This window comes from Ciona robusta, chromosome 11, assembly GCF_009617815.1.
Source record: "Ciona robusta chromosome 11, ASM961781v2".
Lineage (NCBI taxonomy): Eukaryota > Metazoa > Chordata > Ascidiacea > Phlebobranchia > Cionidae > Ciona > Ciona robusta.
Genome location: NC_143245.1, coordinates 6,098,075 through 6,110,189, shown reverse-complemented (window position 1 = coordinate 6,110,189; position 12,115 = coordinate 6,098,075). Strand labels below are relative to the sequence as shown.

The 12,115-nt window shown below is 37.5% G+C and overlaps 1 pseudogene across 1 annotated transcript; it reads left to right on the top strand.

Annotated features, from left to right (window-relative positions):
* The first annotated feature begins 226 nt into the window (after window positions 1-226).
* Window positions 227-10,053, top strand: LOC149728771 (uncharacterized; annotated as a pseudogene). Its single transcript, XR_016386028.1, has 9 exons — window positions 227-511; window positions 2,756-2,937; window positions 3,363-4,236; window positions 4,533-4,616; window positions 5,000-6,189; window positions 6,318-6,429; window positions 8,992-9,081; window positions 9,400-9,451; window positions 9,513-10,053. The product of XR_016386028.1 is annotated as an uncharacterized LOC149728771 (transcript).
* The last annotated feature ends 2,062 nt before the right edge of the window (window positions 10,054-12,115 follow it).

Below are 12,115 nucleotides of genomic sequence, written 5' to 3'. Positions count from 1 at the left end.
TAGCCTGATCTTGTTTTAAACAATTAACAACGATTTATGAAAGTCGTGAAGATACGGTTTTATAGTTCTTTGTTTACTACCAAACGGGGCGAGAAAAAGAGTGAAAATGTCTCCCATCTTCTCCCATCTTACTATATATATATAAAAATGTTAAAACATTTCCAGTTATTTTAGAATACTGCATAACCTACGTATAATTTCCCGATATTACTGTAAAGTCGCGGAAATGGCGGAAAGTCATATGAAGTTTAAAACCCGTTCGTTCACATTTGAATGCAGTGGTGATGCCGTAAATGATGGTTTAAAGATAGCAGAGAAAGCTGTAGGTTTATCGAATAGTTTTACAGTATCCGCTGATCTTGGATTCGTCGGTGTCAGCGCGACCTTGGTTTGGCAGACAAAGAACCCGGAAAAGTACGCGAAAGCTGTAAACCGTGGAATATTGGGCAATGTGGAGAATGTGGAGAACGCCTTTGTTCAATCATTCACTCCTGGGAGTCTAACTGTCGAGGTGGTTGCCTTAAAAAAAAACTGCTGCGGATACTATAATGGAGATGCACGAGTCGGGAGAAATCAAAAAAATCTCAACAAGGCCATAAAAGAATATGCTGATCAGCACCACCATGGACTTGGGCAATTCGATCATGTGTTGTTGACAAACAACAACGAGCACAAAACAAGAAATTGATAAAGTTCAGCGAGACGCGATTTCGAGCTTTAAAACTCTAAAAAGGGAGCAGGTAAATACTTGCATATATGATCTAGAATAACTTTTATTTACAATAATTCTTGTATATATAATACAGCGTAACCGGCTATTTCCGGCCAGGCTAATTCCCCTCAATGACTATTTCCCCCCAACGACTATTTTCCCCCAACGACTATTTCCCCCGGCTAATTCCCCCCAGTGACTATTTCCGTCCGGCTATTTCCCCCCAATGACTATTCCCCTCCGACTATTTCCCCCCAAGACTACGGGGGGCAATAGCCGGGGGAAAATAGCCGGTGAGAAGTAGTCTCTGGGGCGAATTAGCCGGGGGGGATAGTCACGGGAGAATATATAGCCGGGGGAAATAGTCATGGTGGGAAATTATCCGGGGGAAATAGCCGGGAAGGAATAGTCACGGCGGGGAATTAGCCGGGGGGAATAGTCTCGAAGGGGGGGTAAACATCCGGGGGGGAATAGTCACTGTGGGGAAATAGCGGGGGGGGGATAGTCATGGCTGGGAAGTAGCCGGGGGGGAATGGCCGGGGGGTAAATCGCCGGTGTGTAAACGCCTGGGGGGATATAGCCTAGAAGCATAAAAGAGTGGGGTAAGACGAGACCATTATAAGCACATATTGCCCAATTTTTCTAAAATCAAAATATATGACGAAATATATATTTTTTCTAAAATCAAAATATATGACGGTTTTTGGGTGATACCGGAAATTAGTATACTATTGTAGCGGTTGCAACATGTTTTATTGCGAGCAGTAAACTAGGAGGGCGAATGAACACGAGACGCGATATTTATACGGCAGATAACGGTAGGAAAAAGGCACTCGTGACGGGCCGCCACACACTCCCTCACCCCCAGAATCGTACAATCCCCAATGAAGCATCTATTTGCGCAAACCGTGCCAAACAAATTTATCGGTGCTCAGCAGCTTCTTTGTCGTTCGGACGGAAGGATGAGAAAGGTCGTGTATCTCCTCGAAAATCAAGCCTGGGATGCCGGGAGTAGTGTAGCTAGTGTCGGCCGTAAAAACGCACACGCGTCGCAGGGTAAGACGAGACAGTTTAAAATCATTTTTATTTTTTTGACTATATTTTCCATGCATTATCTTGTTATCATATCAGTATTTTATGTTTGAATCACCCCTAAGGTATAATTAAAACAGACCCATTCCACGTTTGGCAATAAAAACATACAAAACTCCAATGTGGGGGAAGATGGGACACCAAATTGGAATATAATATTTACATTAGCAGTATTCTGCAACTTGTAGTTAACTTACCGAAATTAACAGGCTGTGCTAGTTTCTTTGCCTTGTAAACTTTATATATATAACTTTAAAGCGATTTTTTGTTGTTTCTATCCCAAATTAAAGTCATATTGACACATGCCTATTTTCCTTCATAACTCAAGTTTTTTTTCATCGGCTTTACTATGTTTTAGCGAGCAGTCAAATTAGCACCTTAAAATTTGCATTTTTTATTCGTTAAAAAAAACAGTTTCTATTTATCATATTTTTTAACATTTAACAACAGTAATCGGCTTTAACGCGCGTTTTATAAGTCGCGATAATACTGTTGAAAAGTTCTGTAACAATATTTTCCTGATTATCGTTAAATGGGGGGTAAAAAGAAAATTTAAAAAAAGTCTCTTACGAAAAAGTGTCCCATCTTTCCCCACCCTACTATACAAAATTTCGGCTGTTTTAATAGAGTTCAGCGAGCATTCAAAATGAACATTTTATTATTATGCCTTCTTTCAGCCAAAAAATGTTGTATTGATTGTATTCATTCAACACCAAACTTTAATACTTAACATCTTTGCCGCGCATTTTGTTGGACCGTGAGAATACTTTCCAATAATACTGTAACATTTTTTCATCTATCAATAAATAGGTACCCGCGCGTAAAAGGAGATTTTAGTTCCGTCTTACCCCACTTCCCGTCTTATCCCAATTTCCGTCTTACCCCGTACTATATGACGTTTCTATACTTGTCACCATATAAAAGCAATATCATTTTTTACTGGCTTTCTAGAAACTCGACCTACCTATTTGGAGAAATCCAACTGAAATCAAAACGACAAAAGACGAGACCGCTGTTATTGGTCATGGTGGTTTCGGAGTTGTTCTTTTTGGCTACTGTGAACAAATTGGCCGCTGCGCAGTAAAATGTATAGGAACACCAAATACCTATACCGCTTGTAAGGTAGAAAAAAGGTCAGTACAATAAGTAATATTATTAACCTTAGACGAATTTGTTTCATCGCTTTTAAGATTTTCGGACTTTCAAGCGGTATACATAATATGTTGCGCATGCTGATTGGCACCTTTTTGACGGTAATCGGCAACACTAAAAAGTTATTATACCGAGAATGAATGAGTGTGTCTTGTTTTTCTAGCTCGTAACGACAGTAATTATAACACGGGTTTCATATACACCTTGTGTACGATTAAGAGTTTTCACATATAGCTTTGTGGGTAAATATTTTTTGGATTTTATTTATTGATCTATCTTTTAATGTATGGCTGACAAAAGCAATGTTAGAAACGTCGGCTTTGAACCACAGTTATCTCTGGCCTAGAGACAGGCGCGTTATAACTACTTTATAGCCACGTCGTAAGCTATATATTTTACATTTCAGTTTCATACGTGAAGCGGGTATAATTCTACTAGCTCATCACGCAAACATTGTACAAGTGTATGGGATCACAAGCTGGGTCGGATCATTCGGTATTATCATGGAGTATATGGAGAGAGGGAACCTATCGCAACTCATTCAATCAGTGCGCTTAGAAGATTATATAATTCCGTTCGACTTGTTGGTGCGAATTTTGCTTCAAGTTGCGAATGGGGTGGCGTTCTTACACAGAATCGGGGAAGATCAGCAGATCGTTCACGGAGATTTAAAACCTTCTAACGTCGTGCTAAAAGACGACTTCACTGCAAAAGTGACCGATTTTGGTGGAGCAACTCTACGCACTTACACCAATACAGGCGACGCGTACCGGGAAGCAGATGACGGCCAAAACACTATGCCATACACCGCTCAGAGCGACTACAACAACCGCAATACGCAGCCACCAAAGCATCTGATGTTTACAGCTATGGAATGATAATTTACGAATGTCTTACCCTTTACATTCCTTTTCATCATGGGTTAAACAATATTAATAATTTGGTTCGTACGATTATAAATAATAAGATCAAGCCACCTTGCGACAAAATTGACGAAAATAAGAAAATCTTCGTAGGAGATCAACGCGACAGCCTAGTTTGCCTCGATAAATGGATGAATAGTTGCTGGGAATACAACAAAGAAGACCGACCACCAATTAAACAGGTTCGTGATGACCTACAGCAACATTTTGACAAAGTGGCAAGAAATGTGTGGAAGAGCATCGCGGAAGTTTCATCCAAGCTCGAAGTCAGTGTGTCAAACCGTGCACTGTCCAAACCAACAATCCCAATCTCCTTTTTGAATCCGCCTTCCTTCAAAACCTCTGGCGTTTCAACAGGTTTGAATTTTTATTGTGACAATAATTTGCACCCTAAAACCTACACAGTAAATAGTCTTTTGAATTGTTAAGCGTCTTGCCGTAAACTGGAAGGGAACACTAAAACAGTATTAACAATGTAATATTCTTAACTGCCGCTTTTACAAACGGTCTATGGGAGTCGTAAAGAAACCAATTTGTAATTCTTTGAATGTTCTTTGTTTAATTACTACCAGATAGGACCAGAAAATAGAATGAAAAAGTGTCGCATCTTACCCCATCCTACTATACTTTACTATACTCTTCTTAAAACGCAGAATCGCATGGTAAACACCACATCATACGACAAGAAGAAGGGATTAAAATCAAAAAAATCAAGACAACTGCTGATATTAACAAAGGTAAGTTTTGTAGCTGCTTATCATTAAAATAGTTATATTAATATGATAGCCAAATATGTATAGGATGGAGTGAAATGGGACACAGGGTGTGCCACAGGTATCCCATCTTACCCACAGTACTGTATGATTTGAGTTTTGAAATTTTGGGCAATATGAGCCTAAGTGTCCCAGCACAATAATGAAAAAAGTTTAAGAGTATGAAATTCCCTTTTTAAGGCTAAACACAGCCTACCGCGGTTACGCATTCTCTCTCTCTCTCTCTCTCTCTCTCTCTCTCTCTCTCTCTCTCTCTCTCTCTCTCTCTCTCTCTCTCTCTCTCTCTCTCTCTCTCTCTCTAGAACGCCCAACAGTGTTCGTGAGTCTCTTACCAACAAATATTTTAGGACTTGAAGATATTCTACCGCTTATAAAACAGACTCAAGAAACAATGACAAACAGCGACACTAGCAGTCACGAAGCTTTGGTTGAAACGGTAAACGAGGCGCTGGATAAACTGGGAGAGTTGCGCTCCGATGATTGCACACGCCTGGTATGCAAATTACACATTCTCTGCCAGAGAGTAAGAGAGGTTACATCGGCCCAAGTCAGGGAGCTGGCCAAGCATGGTTTGAAGAGATGCTTACGTATTGGAAATGTGCAAGAGAGCTACCACAGTAGCTTTCTAGCACTAATGTAAATTGTTTAAAATATAGTCACCACGGTATATATTTACCATGTATAAATGTGTGATAACTGTAGTGGTACAGACATTATATCTACATATTTGATTTCTGTAGGCTGCAGATGTGATCAATATACTTCTGCAATCGAAAATCAAAGTTTAAAACTATAAACAATATAGTCGCTGTACATACCCGCACTTATAGTATAATGTCCAATTGAGCATTGCTAATCGATGGAGTATATTCTTAATATTCTGTACTAGCTAACATGCTTTGTTTATAAATAATCGAATTTTTAAAAGTTGCTTGCTGTGTTTGTTTAATGAACTTAATAATTAATAAACAACGTAACCTGTGATGTATATGACTTGAATTAACATTTGTTATGCGCCCGGTTGTTTGTTCATTGCCTGCGTGCTTCACGTTAAAAAAATTTTAACGACGAATAATATACTTATCCGCAAAAAAAACTTCATCCTATATAGCAAACATCAATTTGCTTTGGTTAAATGTCCCAGGTTATGTTAAAATATTCCGTTTTCATGTTTTGACTGATAGGTGTATGTATGTAAATGGTGCTGTTGATAAACAGCCCTCATACCGAATTTTCTCTTCCAACGATGTTGTGAATTTAACAGCGCGTAACAAAGGTTAGCGGCATGCAAGAAGCACTGATTGCAAATTGCCTGCGTGTTTCGTTTTGAAATAAGTCTTTCTTGGGAAGAAATAAGTTATACTGGTTGTTGGTTAAAGTGAGCTATCGAAATGCTGTTTGCAGTTAGAGTAAGTTCGTTTACAGGTTTATAAAGCACATGCAAGTTCAAACAATGTGAAAGACCAAGTAGGTAATTAAGTGTATCAAGTTGCATCTATTCAATGAAACGGTTTTGTGTATGATTCATCAACAGAAGGTAAACTGTAATCAACATTATGCTTGAACTGCACATATTATCAGTTTTTATTGGACACCAAACGTATTACATGCACATATGTTCTCTGTTTGTATAGATACTGTATATGATTTGGTATTACTTTTTAGAATATGCGACGTGTTATTACTGCGATGATTTCTCAAGAAGTGTTTCATGCATTTGCTTGAGCATAAGACGGGGATAAAAAAGGATACCCTGCATCTTTGAAATGTATTAATGGTGAGATTGTATTTTCTTATAATTTTGTCTACGTTGAATTGTCTGTGTTACTCGAGAAACGATTTGCCTCATTAGCATATAACGTTTAAAACCGATGCCTTAATTAAGTCACATTTGGTGTAGATATGACTCTTTCCCACGCACATTAACCAGTGCTTCCGCGTATCATGTACGTTCGGAGCTTTTAAGTCTATATAGGAGTTTATTGGTGGAATATATATAGTTAATGCACTTGTGTGTATTATCATGCACATTACGGGTTTGTCTGTAAATGCGACATTTCAACAGATTGCAAACACTGCAACCGTGTTTTCTTTAATTAGTTTAAAAATTGGTCACCGCAAACCTAATTGCACATATAGGACAAATGTGCGTGTTTGTTTTTACCAATTATGTTTTAGCGAAAGCGGCTTGAACAAAAGCTGTGCATGAACCTAAAAGCATATCAAAATCAGTTTTGGATTATAAGTATATTGATAAAGCGTCAGTTAATTAAATTAACTATTTTTTTATTTCATTTTGTTTAAATTAGACACCACAGGCTATAACAAATAAGTTAAAAAGAATTCCATTTCTTAGCCTATGCTTTTGGTAGTTTTTGTCACTCACGTTTTATTGTGATATCGAATAGTTTCCTGGGTCTTACCAAAGTTAGTGTAGACCACAGAAATAAAAAAGAATAGAACGCGCATCTCCAATGTCGGCAAAGGAGAGAGGTGATACACTCTCTCTCTCTTTCGCGGGTGGTTTCCGTTTACTATTGTAGTCAATGGAGTCGATGACGTTTTATGTAGTTTTTTTTTCGTTTTTTGACTAAATTTAAAGTTATAGTGTGAAACAACTATTTTCTAATATATATATTTCTAACAAACCGTTTGTTTAAAATTTTTAATTAATTTTTTTAAATAATTAAATTTCCTAAACAAGTGGTAAACTGTAAGCGTTAACCTGCTAAATAACTAAACTGGCCTAATAAACTTGAATAGTTGGTGTAGTTTTTAAAATAAACAGCTAAAACCTTCCAAAAATACTATGCGCCTATCTTTTACAATGGAGACGAAGGGAAATGGGGACGGAGTTGGCGGTCACGTGAATAGAAAAAAGAATATATCACGGTTTTGGGCAGTTGCGCGTTCTACTCTTTTTTATTTCTGTGGTATAGACCAAGTTAGGAAACGGATTGTAAAACAAAGAGTCTTGTTATCCATTGTCTCGCGTCTATGACGTCATAGTCGCCACCATTACGGAGCCCACATTTTATTATTGCTGGGTGCTGATTTTCGTTTAAATATTGCGATGTTTGAAAAACCAAGCACTTCTGCGCGTAAAAATGGCTTTTTACTAATGTTATATCTTATCACAATAATAAACCTCACAAAAATAATCAACTTTTATTGAACACTCAATCGATTAAAGAGTAAAAAAAACAGAAAATATCAAGTTTACTAACCAAAAACATAAAAGAACATGTTTAAAATATAAAAATACAAGTTTTGCATGTGTAAATTGCCGTGATTTTACTTTTTGGCTCACAAACTTAACACGTTTACCCGGCAACGAAACTTAAGGTATCTTTGTAAAATTTGCCTAATATCGAAGTGACATTGAGGAAAACAATACTGAAGTACTATTTTTGGTCCTCTGCTTGAATTAGTAAGCTACCTTTTCTGCGTTCCGGGTCTTTAAGAAATCGGAAAACGCGAACACCTCATCTGCTAGTACTTAAGCAGTTTGGAGCTGCATGTCCACTCATGCTGGATTATAAATGTAGTAAAGAATGGGTCTGTAGATTCGTAGCTATGATCATATACTATTATGTAAACCAAGCTGATTGCTGCTAGACTTAATCGCCAACGTAAAGTACCCTGTTAAACCACACTGTACGCCGAAAACCAGTCAAAATACTAATTTAATCCACATTAATTCCTAGATTTAATATTATATAACAAGATTTATATTAGAAATTATATTTTAAATGTTAAAACAACTGCTATACGTGTTTTCTAGCTTTGTATCGTTTACAAGAACTAAATGAACACATGCCGACCATGCATTTGTATATAGGCGATTCCCGCTCTGTTGGCTCCGTAATGGCGGACACGAGCGCCGTTCCTAACTTGGTCTATACTAACTTTGGGTCTTACCAGTAGTGTTATACTCGCCCTATTTGGTGGAATCTTGAGCAAGCTATTAAACTTGATAGGAATCGGTATTTAGGTTTTGTTTGTACATCTATTAGCATAAACTGTTAGTAGTTAATTACAAAATGATGGTTGTAGTATTTACGGTATCTTGCCTTAGATCAGCATGATAGCAGTGTCAAGCTTCGAAAGTAGTATCACTCCGTTACAAGCAAGCTGGTCACAAACGTATTAATGGTAATGGACCAAATCTGGCCTAAATCCCAGGTCCTTGACAAGTACCTCACCCACAAAGAATAGAACATCCTTTTTCGCATTATTTTGATGAATAATTTACGCCTTCGTATTATTTTAATAAAAACTCTACCGTGTTATTTTAGTGATTCAATTTCCGCCTTAAGCGCACTGTTTGTTATTTTAGGTTCTCGGATATGGCCCACTCATAAACCAGTATCCTCCGATTGCAGATCAAGCGCTTTTACAAACACTGCGGTTGCAGCACCGGAAGCCAGTGAGTGGTGTCATCCTATTTTCCATGTTTTAATGAGTGAAGTTTCTTTTTTCCTTTGAGTTATATAGTGTGGTGGGGAAGATGGGACACCTTTTACCTCTATTTTCTCGTCTCATTTAGTGGTAAACAAAGAACATTTGAATAATTATAAAACCGTATCCTCACGACTCCCATAGACCGTTGGTAATTGTTTTAAACGTGATCAGGATATTTAGATATTATGTGCTAAAGGTGTCCCATCTTCTCCCACCCTACTAAACTACTAGTTTTTGCAATTATCACTTGAATCAGGTTAATGCATATGCACTTCATTTACAGATTTGAAACCTTATTTCATGAATTTAATTCACTTTCTGCCTATTTCATTAAGGTAGGTATTTTGTCACACAATTAAAAAAAGAACAATAATCCTCTACAACTTTATTTCTTAGCATGATGACGATGCAGCCACCCACCCTTTGTGTAAAAGTAGGTACCGCGTCGGCAGTTCCGTTTGGTATACACATAACTGAATCTTCTGGCATCACCAGATCTGTGGGATACCACAGAACAGGTAAGCCTGTACATGCAGAATAAATATTGCATACTAAGTAAAGTAATCAGATGATTACCGCACGAACTGTATTTTGTTCAAACGAACACGAGTTCGATGTTTCTAAACTTATTTGTGAACACGCATTGTATATTACGAGAGTCCTATGTGGCGCTTCTATTTATTTTTTAAGTATTTAATTGTTTTTTCACGACCACTTCAACTGCTTATATGAACTCCTTTTTAATTTAAATAGACAACGAAAAACTTTTAACATTAATATATTTAAATCAGTCAGAGTTGTCAACAGTGTAAGCTCCTTTCCTTTTCAAACTGTTTGTAATTTGCGTATACATGTACTTGTGTGTGTCTCTGCATACTTTTGTGTATACATGGAAAATATTAGACAGAAATAAACTTCGCTTTTATGCAAACTTCTACATTCATCGATTGACACATCAAAGTTTTGGCAATTGGTCCGGCGCCGTGGCATAGTGGTTAGCGCGCCTGCCTCTAACCCAGACGTAATGGGTTCAAGGCTCGTCGCTGCTATACCATTGTGGGCGTATGTGTCCTTGGGCTAGACACTTAACGGCAAATGCTCCAACCCAGTGGTCACTAATGGGTTGTCCAAATTATTAGCCATACATACAAAAATCAAAAAGTAAAAAAAAATAATCACCCACAAAGTAACAGACATGGTAACTCGTAAGCTGGCACAAGGTGTATTAACACCCGTGTTATAACGACTGTCGTTTTCCGGCCACGCGAGGATAAAGTAAGTTACATACAACTGCCAGGAAGTTACAAATTAGACTTTCTTGCTCTAGCATAAACAAAAAAAAGTTTACTGAATAACGTCTGTAAATCTTTTAGAGTCTTAGACTAATAGTTTTGTTCTGCAGTGGCAGGACAAAGTGTGTGTTTATTAGTTGTTTTTTTTTAATTGAACAAGATGTGCCTGTGACAGATATATATACAAAAACTTTGGTAGACTTTTTACTGATTCGAGAGGCCATTACAAAACAGCTGCAAACGAGAAACGCTGATTACAAATTTTCTGCGTCGGTGTTTTTCCTATAATTCTCAGTGTTCGCTGTTAAAGGGAGTTTTAAGATTAGATTGGCACGGAGTAGAGTTTGCTGCAACCAGTCCACTTACGATTTATTAGCACTAAGAGAAGTATACAAGATCATGCATTGCAGAAAAAAGTTATATCATAGTGGCGTTTTATAAAGCATTTTACAGTGAGGTGAGCAGTGTTTGAGACAAAGCGTTAGGTAAGTGCTGCTGAGCAGTGAAATAGGGAACTTACAGTCGACAGTTTGATAGTCTACAGTTTGATACAGAAAACAAATAACACTTGTTTTTTACACTTTTTAACCTTTAAATTTGTTTTTGGACTCAAGTTTTTCTCTAATTTACCGAAAAACATGCATATTCCCTATACCTACTGTGTTATTTTGGACCCAAATTGCCGTTCAATTTGTCTTTTACGTAACAATGGGTTGGACTATTCGGTATTTCTATGGCTCTGGTGGAAACTAGCCGCTTGTTACGTCATCAAATCCTATCAATCACATACATTTTAGTTTCGTCCTCCGTCACGGTCCAGTGCATCACGAGAAAATGCTGGTTTATACAAAGAGGTTTAATTAAACTTGCTTAATAGTGAGCTACATTAACGGTTCTATACAATTTGCACCTGAAACTTACCTCGAAGGCGCTGCAGGATTGAAATTTAGCATAGTAGCGATGGAATTCGTGCCTTTAACTGTTTTTATTAAGTCGGATTTGATGGTTTATGTTGAATTTTTGAAGACGAAGCAGGACCGGATTTAAATGTGCCGACGAGCCGTTCAGAAAATACAACGGAAAGTTTGCTTTAATTTGCGTGCGATTATAGTATGTATGCCTAAAGAATTTTATGCGTAATGCTATAGCATGGTGACAAGGGTTTATTCGATAAACGTGGTGTTCAGGAGTGGTGGCTCGAAGTTGGCGGCAGTTTAGGTTCACTATCTAGTGCAGATTACTTTGTTACAAGTTTTACTGAGAAAGCACCTGGAAACTCATTGTTTTTTAAGTTTACCAAAGATGGGATTAGCCAAAGGGATTAGCGTTATACCTGATTTATTTTTTTAAACACAAAAGCTTAGACTTAACCAGAAAATTGTTCGACAAATTTTGTTTTTCTGATAAGTGTAGTAGTACAAGAACGGGGTCGCCTGAACGTATTCCGGGGTCGCCACAACTGACTATAAATACAGTGACATTACAAAAATGATTTTGAAAAAATATAAAAATATTTTTTTGTTCCAGATCGCAACCATTACTGTATATTTTCAGCTTGCGGGATGCGTCACGGTAAAACCTTTGTGTCGTCATGTTAAAAATTATGACCGAACAGCAAAGTTTTGCAGTGAGACTATAATTAAACTCGGGTCACTTACATTTTTCTGTACAGTTAGTTATATTCAGGTACAAAGCATAAATTATTAT